The 6,883-nt window shown below is 42.1% G+C and overlaps 1 protein-coding gene across 2 annotated transcripts in view; it reads left to right on the top strand.

Moving 5' to 3' along the window:
• The first annotated feature begins 1,167 nt into the window (after window positions 1-1,167).
• THRAP3 (thyroid hormone receptor associated protein 3) overlaps window positions 1,168-6,883 on the top strand; it is a 45,778-nt gene continuing 40,062 nt past the window's right edge. The window contains exon 1 of one of the 2 annotated variants that reach the window (XM_019512556.1): window positions 1,168-1,336. The gene's annotated coding sequence lies outside the window, so the exon portion shown is untranslated. Of the gene's footprint in view, window positions 1,337-5,672; window positions 6,083-6,883 lie in introns of those variants that run through there. The other variant, XM_019512557.1, reaches the window with a different exon arrangement.

Here is a 6,883-nt window from a genome sequence, read left to right as displayed (position 1 = left end):
TGTGAGTTCTGTTGCGAGGTTCAACACTTGTAAAATATTACCCCCACCCCCTTATGGAGCCGTAACAAAAATGTTCTGCTTTCTCTGCCAAGTAAGGCTCAGTAGCTCAACTGAAGCTCTAGCTGCCATTTTTTATAAATTTGAATTCTATGGTAAATTATAAATGAAAGCCCTTTGAGCTGGGAAATAAAATTCTCTTGTTAATTTGTGACGTGTGAAACAGCCTCCTGTGCTGAAGAAAACATTTCCAATTAATAGGAAATTAGAATTTCAGATGCATAAGTTATTGTTCACCACTCAAACAAGATTTTGTAGCGTGTCCAGTTTGACTTGGAATGACTGTCAGTAATTGGTCAGTAAATCTTTCAGGTAACTGAACACACAAAAACCCCAAACAAATGTTTTTGCAGCCTAAAACAGTTTGCAAATTGAAGAATAATTTAACCAGTTGCCATGAAACTTGGATATAGGAGGTAAAATAAATCTCCATGTTTTTTTGCATATATAGAGAACTTGAACTTGAGAGACAGAAACACAGCTGCTTATTCTAATACACACTGGGAGGTCAGGCTCTGAGTTCTGTTTTGGAATCTGCCTTTTACTTTCTGTACTGCTATAGGGAAATTGCATGCCTTTTTTCTGTCTCTTTTTTTTTTTAATTAGCAACCAGCTGTTGTAAGGGGTTTTGAAATCTATAGATGTGGTTAGCATTATGCTTTGCATTCCTGAATTAACTTTATTTTTAAGGAGGCAGCTACCTTAATTTGTTTTCAGTTTCTAATAAAGTGCAGAAATGGCAACCTGCAGAAAACTGTATAGCTGTTGTTAGAGTAACCTTGAGGTAAAATACTTAACTTCTGGAAATGATGTGGCCAAATTCCATCAGAGCTGACTTACTTTTTTCCTTCTGTGGTAGATTTAACTACATGCAACTCAGTTAACTGTTTGGACCAGACCCTTAGAAACCAGGACCTGCTGGACATTAAAGATCTCAGGGCATTTACTTAAGAGCAAAGCTTTGCCTCTTAGCTCTTGGCCAGAATTCATTCTTGTTCCTGCTTACCTGGCTGTGTTGTTTGTCTGCTTGGCTGTAGTGCCTTCCACCGCTGAGGGAGAAGCATTGTGATTGTCTTGGAAAGACTTCAAGAGCCTTTGAGATGAAGTGGGGCTGTGTAAATAGTATTACAGCTCTACACAGTTTCATGACCGGCTCATATTTGCCTGCTCTCTAAGCATGTTTCTTGTGGAGATGAATCCTTGGTGTGTGCTTTTGGTAAACATATGAAGTGAAGTTGAGCTTGATGTGTGGAACTTAGCTGCCAGAATGGAGACAAAAGTAAGTTTTATGCTTTACTGCTTATTTGAGAAGCCAAACTCTGAGAATTAATGACACCCCCTGAGCACTGAAGTGAAATTTCCACAGCTCTGGAAAACCTTATTTTCTGTGTAAACTATTAGCAAGACAGAAGCAAAATATGGCTTGTTCCATCAGGAGAACTTGCCAACTGAATCTACAGAGAGTTTCTGGATACAACTTGCTATTTTCCAAAAAGTTTTACTGCCTTTAGTATTATTCAGGGCACTCGGGATGAAGCAGGCGTTAGCTGGCTTTTAGGCATCTCCTGCAGTGACAGGAACCTCAGAAAATAAAAAAGTAAAATAACCTTATGTAAACATGAGTTAATTTAAATGCATCTTCTCAGTGCACACACAATGGTTCAGTATTGTAGCTGTGCACACTTCTGTTTGTATTATTATATGCAGAAGTGTCATCTTACTATGGAAATCAATTAATCAGATACAGGAATTGAACTCAATATTTAAACGTCATCTAAGTCCCTGGAAAGCCAGTCACTTTGTATGGTTGTGTTGACTGTTCTGAGCTGAGTGATACAAAGATAGATTTGAAGAATTGGTATAAGTGCTGCTACTTGAAAGCATTTATGTCGGACCCACAAGAGCAATTATACAAATGATGGAACTCCATTCTCCCGTGGTCTTCGGGTAAGTGCGTATAAAAGCTTCCTTATTTTCTTCATTTTTGCAGGAAGTATTTAGCCCAGGTTCCTTTGCTAGACAAGGACAGAACAAGACATTCTTTTGAACAAGTCGAGCAAATAATATTGTGACCAGATCAGCAAACTTCTGTTGTTTATGCTCTAGAAAAAGACAAAGTGCTATTACTATTCAAAATGGCTTCAACTAATGTGATTTGTTTCTAGTATTTTTCTTTATTTATAAATGGTGATCATTTACAGGGGTGCACCTTTCCTGTGACACATCATTTGAAACCAAGAAAACCACAGCCTCTTTGTTAATTTAGCAGTGGTGAAAGGTTTGTATAGCTTTCATTGAAGAGACCTTTCCTGTTCATTTTTTCACAAGACTACTTGGCTTTAAATTGTGCTTCTCATTTCAGGAGCTTCTCACTTTCCCCATGCCACAAGCCAAAAGAGCGCACCTTTCCTCAAAACTTTTGAGGGCATCAAGGCAGTGCCACAACTTGACTGTGCTGCATTCATTCATTTGACCCTTGCTTTTACTAGAGTATATTTCTTTGACGTTTCAACAACCTTTTCTTTTTTTTTTTCCTTTTTTTTTATTTAATGAAGAGAAACACCATTACGTCTTTATAAGACCATGGTCAAATTCCTCTTGTGGTAGGTTCTGAACTCATTCTGTATTGAGGTGACAGAGCAACTAAAGGCTTGTTAGCAGGTGGGAATTGCTCCCTTCCTGCAAAAGGAGCAACGACATGATGAGGAGATTAGATTACATGGGATTCTAGATAAAAGAACTCTTGGTTTCAAATGTTTAGAACCCTTAACCGTGACACGGGATGTGTGGCCAAGATGCAAACATTTCACTCTTCAGAATGTAGTTAATTTACATTGTATTGTATACATTTTACTGAGTTCTAATAACGTATAGATGGACTGCCAGATTTGAATTAGTTTAATTTGTCAGCAAACACAGGATGGTTCAGCCTTTCAGTAATGAGGTGCCAGAGGCTGTAAGCTACCTCTGCGAGCAGGATAGCTGCTCTCTGTGAAGGGGCATGCAATGCTGATCCCTATTCCATCTTACTTCAGGGTAACCTCAGCCAAATGCTTTTTGTTTAGCTGCTGATCTTCTTTGTGAACCGGTAGTTCAAACGGACACTCTTTAAATCTGGAGTTCTGTGGCATCAATTTATGGAGTTCATTTGAGCACGTCTGCTACTCCAAGTTGGGGTGGCAGCATTCCATGATCATTGGACAAAAACGCCACCTACTATAACAGAGCATGCTGCTGTACTGCTGCTTGATGCTTTGTCTTCCCAAAATACCTTCCAAATTTACCAGACCATTGCTCTGGCTAGGTTCTTTTTGATAATTAATCAAAATTATTGCTTTGTTTAGCACCAGCACATGTGACTGTGGAAGCAACAGTTATGTTTAAACCTTTGCAACATGAGTGAATTTAGCTAGCTAATTGTAAAAGACAAAGTGGTTTGTATTGTAAATTAGCAGGTGGTGGGTGCTAATTTTCATGCAGCACTGTCAATAATCAGCAATAGTTTCATAGTTTTATAGATGTTAGGATCGGAAGGGACCTATTCGATCATCGAGTCCAACCCCCTGCCCTGGGCAGGAATGAGTGCTGGGGTCAGATGATGCCAGCCAGGTGTCTATCCAGTCTCCTTTTAAGTACCTCCAAGAAAGGGGGGCAGCACCATCTCCCTTGGAAGCGTTTCCATATTTTGGCAACCCTCACTGTAAAGAATTTTTTTCGTGATGTCCAGTCTGAATTTGCTCTCTTTCAGTTGGTGGCCGTTACTTCTAGTTACCCCAACGGGCGCCCTGGTAAATATTGTCTATTTCTTGCTGGGCCCCCCTGATGAGTTTGTAAGCGGCCATGAGATCACCTCTCAGCTTCTTCTTGTGGAGGCTGAAGGGGTTTGGGTCTCCCAATCGGTCCACATAGGGTTTTTTCTGTAGGCCTTTAACTAGATGAGTGATTAAAAATCATAATTTAATCAGATATACGGTAGCTAAAGTTCATGATGCATGATTAGATGTTAAAGGAAGATTTTAAAGATGTGTAGGATATTTAAGTATTCTTTCAAAACATGAATACCAACATGTGCTCATTACTGAGACTCCCAACATTTCAGCACAAAGCCTCTGCTCCTTTTGCTCCCTGGTGCTTACTAGCCATCATTGGAATGGTGTTAGTTTGCACACTCTTATTTGTAGACATTAGACTAAATCATGATTTGGGAAGATTAATTCAAGAGCTAAGAAATGTGATACATGGCTGTGGCCTGGCTTCCAGAAAGAATTAGCAGGTCTCATTGAAAAGAGCAGTTCTGAAAATATCAGCTTCAAAAATCTGCTTCCTCCATGTGGAAGTTGTTCCAAGTACACATGCGAGTCACGGAACATGGCCTAACTGTCTGTAGCAGATCATGTAGGATTGTCGAAGCCTTTTCTGTTGCCAAGTAAGATCTGAGTTGGAACTGGGGGCATTGTAGCTCACTGCTGTACTCATGGTGCTTCACAGAAGGTGCCATGAGTTGGAACGAGCCCCCACACAACAAATCTTTGCTGTTTGGGCAAGGGGGAGGAGGGTGGGATTGAGCTCCCACTTTGGAGCCTGCAGCCTCTCTCCCCTAGCCCTCCTCTCCCCGCTGTCCTCCCCTCTCAGCTCTGGGGCAGAAGGGAGGGGAGGAAGCTCTAGGCCTGGGGTTTGTCCAGCCTGAGCTGGAGGAGGGGCCTGGGGGGGCCACAAGGCAGGGGGGCTCCAGTTCACTTGCCCCTCCTCCACAGGCTGGGTATGAACCCAGCCCTGATCGCATGCAGGGACTGACGGAAGTTAACGAAGGCACTCCACATTTTTTTTAGTGACACTTGGTGCACCTTCATCTGAACCGTCATTAGATAAGGGTTAATTTGTTGTGCGATCCGGCACTTTTAAAGCACTGCAGCTGTGCAGTTGTCAGGGCACGGCTGTAAAGCACGGTCAGGGGGCTGATCACAGGACAAATGTCACTTTTATCTGCACCCAGGGAAACAGTCCTGTTCTTTTAAAGGTGGAGGGGGTGGGGTTTGAAGTACCCAGAGAAGGCTTAGCTGAAAGCAGGAAGGAAATGTGATCTCTCTTGTAAGCTGAGTCCCAGAGGAGCCTCCATAGCTCTCAGTGCAGCACACTTGTATTGCTGTCCCTCTCCTGGACCCACGGTTTCAGTTTATGCCCCTTCTCAGAACTGCTGAACTAAGCTGTGGCAGGCAGGCCCCGGGGGCTGTGTGTGTGTTTTCTTCTGGTGGATTGCACCATACCCAATAAAGAAGTCCAAACAGTAAGGTAAGTGAGCAGCCAGGGCTGCTTTTCCTGACTAGTTCCGCACTTCCATTTACAGGTGGCTCTTTCATTTAGAGTAAGAATAATCTTAATGGAATCGCGTGCTTCAGTAATAGACTCCTTCAACACACTTCCTGAGAATTTCTTCCAGGCTTTGATAAGGAGTAGAGAGAGGGAACTCTTGATACTGAGGTAGTTATATTATAACGTTCAGAGGCAGTTTTGGTAAATGATTCACTATTTTACTTTATAGAACCATCTGTTCAGCTGTCCAAAACTTGCAAGTGTGGTGTTAGCAAGGAGAGGTGGAAAGAATCGGTTTATTTTGACTGAAAATAGGGCTGTGTTTTAAAATTAAAAAACCTAGGAGGGTTTAGTTCACTTCCAGGAGCAAATTCTATTTATATTCCTTGCCTGTTTGGTGAAGGTTAAAGCAGCAAATGGATGATTTCTGTTACTCTTGCAGCCAAGCTGGTTTGCACCTGCCCTTCCTTCGGATTAAACCAGCAAGGCCGAGAGGAGGGTATTGGTGTGTAGGCAGCTCAGTGTCTCTGTATACATTGCCCAGGCTCTTGTGCCCTGAAGAGGTCATTCCAGCTTCGCTTTATTTTCAAGTGAGGGTTACATACAGCAAACTGTCTTGCTGGGCATAAATTCTTTTGTCTCGTGAGACAAGCAGATGCCGCCTACTACTACTAAAGCAGCAAACAACAGAGTTTGTGAGAAGAAATTGCTTTTGGCAAGTAACCATTTTATTTTATGTGGTTTAACTACTAAATGATGTAGACACAAATAAACTGCTGGTGATAGTTAATATTTTTAGGGGGGGGTTGTTTGTTTGTTTTTAATGTGATTAAATAATGTCGTAATTTTAAGAGTTTCTTTTTGTAATCTGAGGGCACTCTCTGATCCTCTTCTTGGAAAGGAATACACTTAGCATTGCTCAACAGTTCAAAGTTTAGCATTTTCCTGTTTTTAGCCTGGTCGTGTTCCTTGCGCTAATCCAGGCCTGTGAGGTATAGTAGTCTACTTCAAGCCTGTCCTTAACTGAGTGTGGGAAGATCTCTGTTTTATTGATTGCTCCACTGTTTTCAAGTTCTTTTAAAATCCAGCTCTGTGGGGGTGAAATTTAATCCCACACCCAACGCGTGAGCCAAGCAAGCTGTTGTAAGGGTCATAGTGTTGTGGCAGTGAGGGTCTAGGGAATATGAGAAAAGCAAAGTTTTTTGAGTAATGTATTGGGTCTGATATATAGTTGGTTCAGTACGAGATCTTGCTAGACAAGCATTGTCTAAGGAGCTAAGGAGGATAGTTGGGGAAGGAAGCACTGAGGTCCCGGAGGTGAGGGGAGACAGGTGTCCAAGGAGAGTGGTTGCTCCTCAAGGAGATGATCCTCCAAGCCCAAAGGAAGGTAATCCCAACGAGGATCAAAGGGAGCAGAAGGGTGCATAAGCCCCCATGGCTCACCAGAAGCATCCGGGAATGTCTCCTTGCTAAAAAGGTGGCCTACACCCAATGGAAAGAAGGGGTCATCACCAAG

Source organism: Gavialis gangeticus, unplaced genomic scaffold (assembly GCF_001723915.1).
Source record: "Gavialis gangeticus isolate Ggan-Ray unplaced genomic scaffold, GavGan_comp1, whole genome shotgun sequence".
NCBI classification, from domain to species: domain Eukaryota; kingdom Metazoa; phylum Chordata; order Crocodylia; family Gavialidae; genus Gavialis; species Gavialis gangeticus.
Note: the sequence above shows the minus strand (reverse complement) of the source record. Positions and strands in the feature narration are given on the sequence as shown.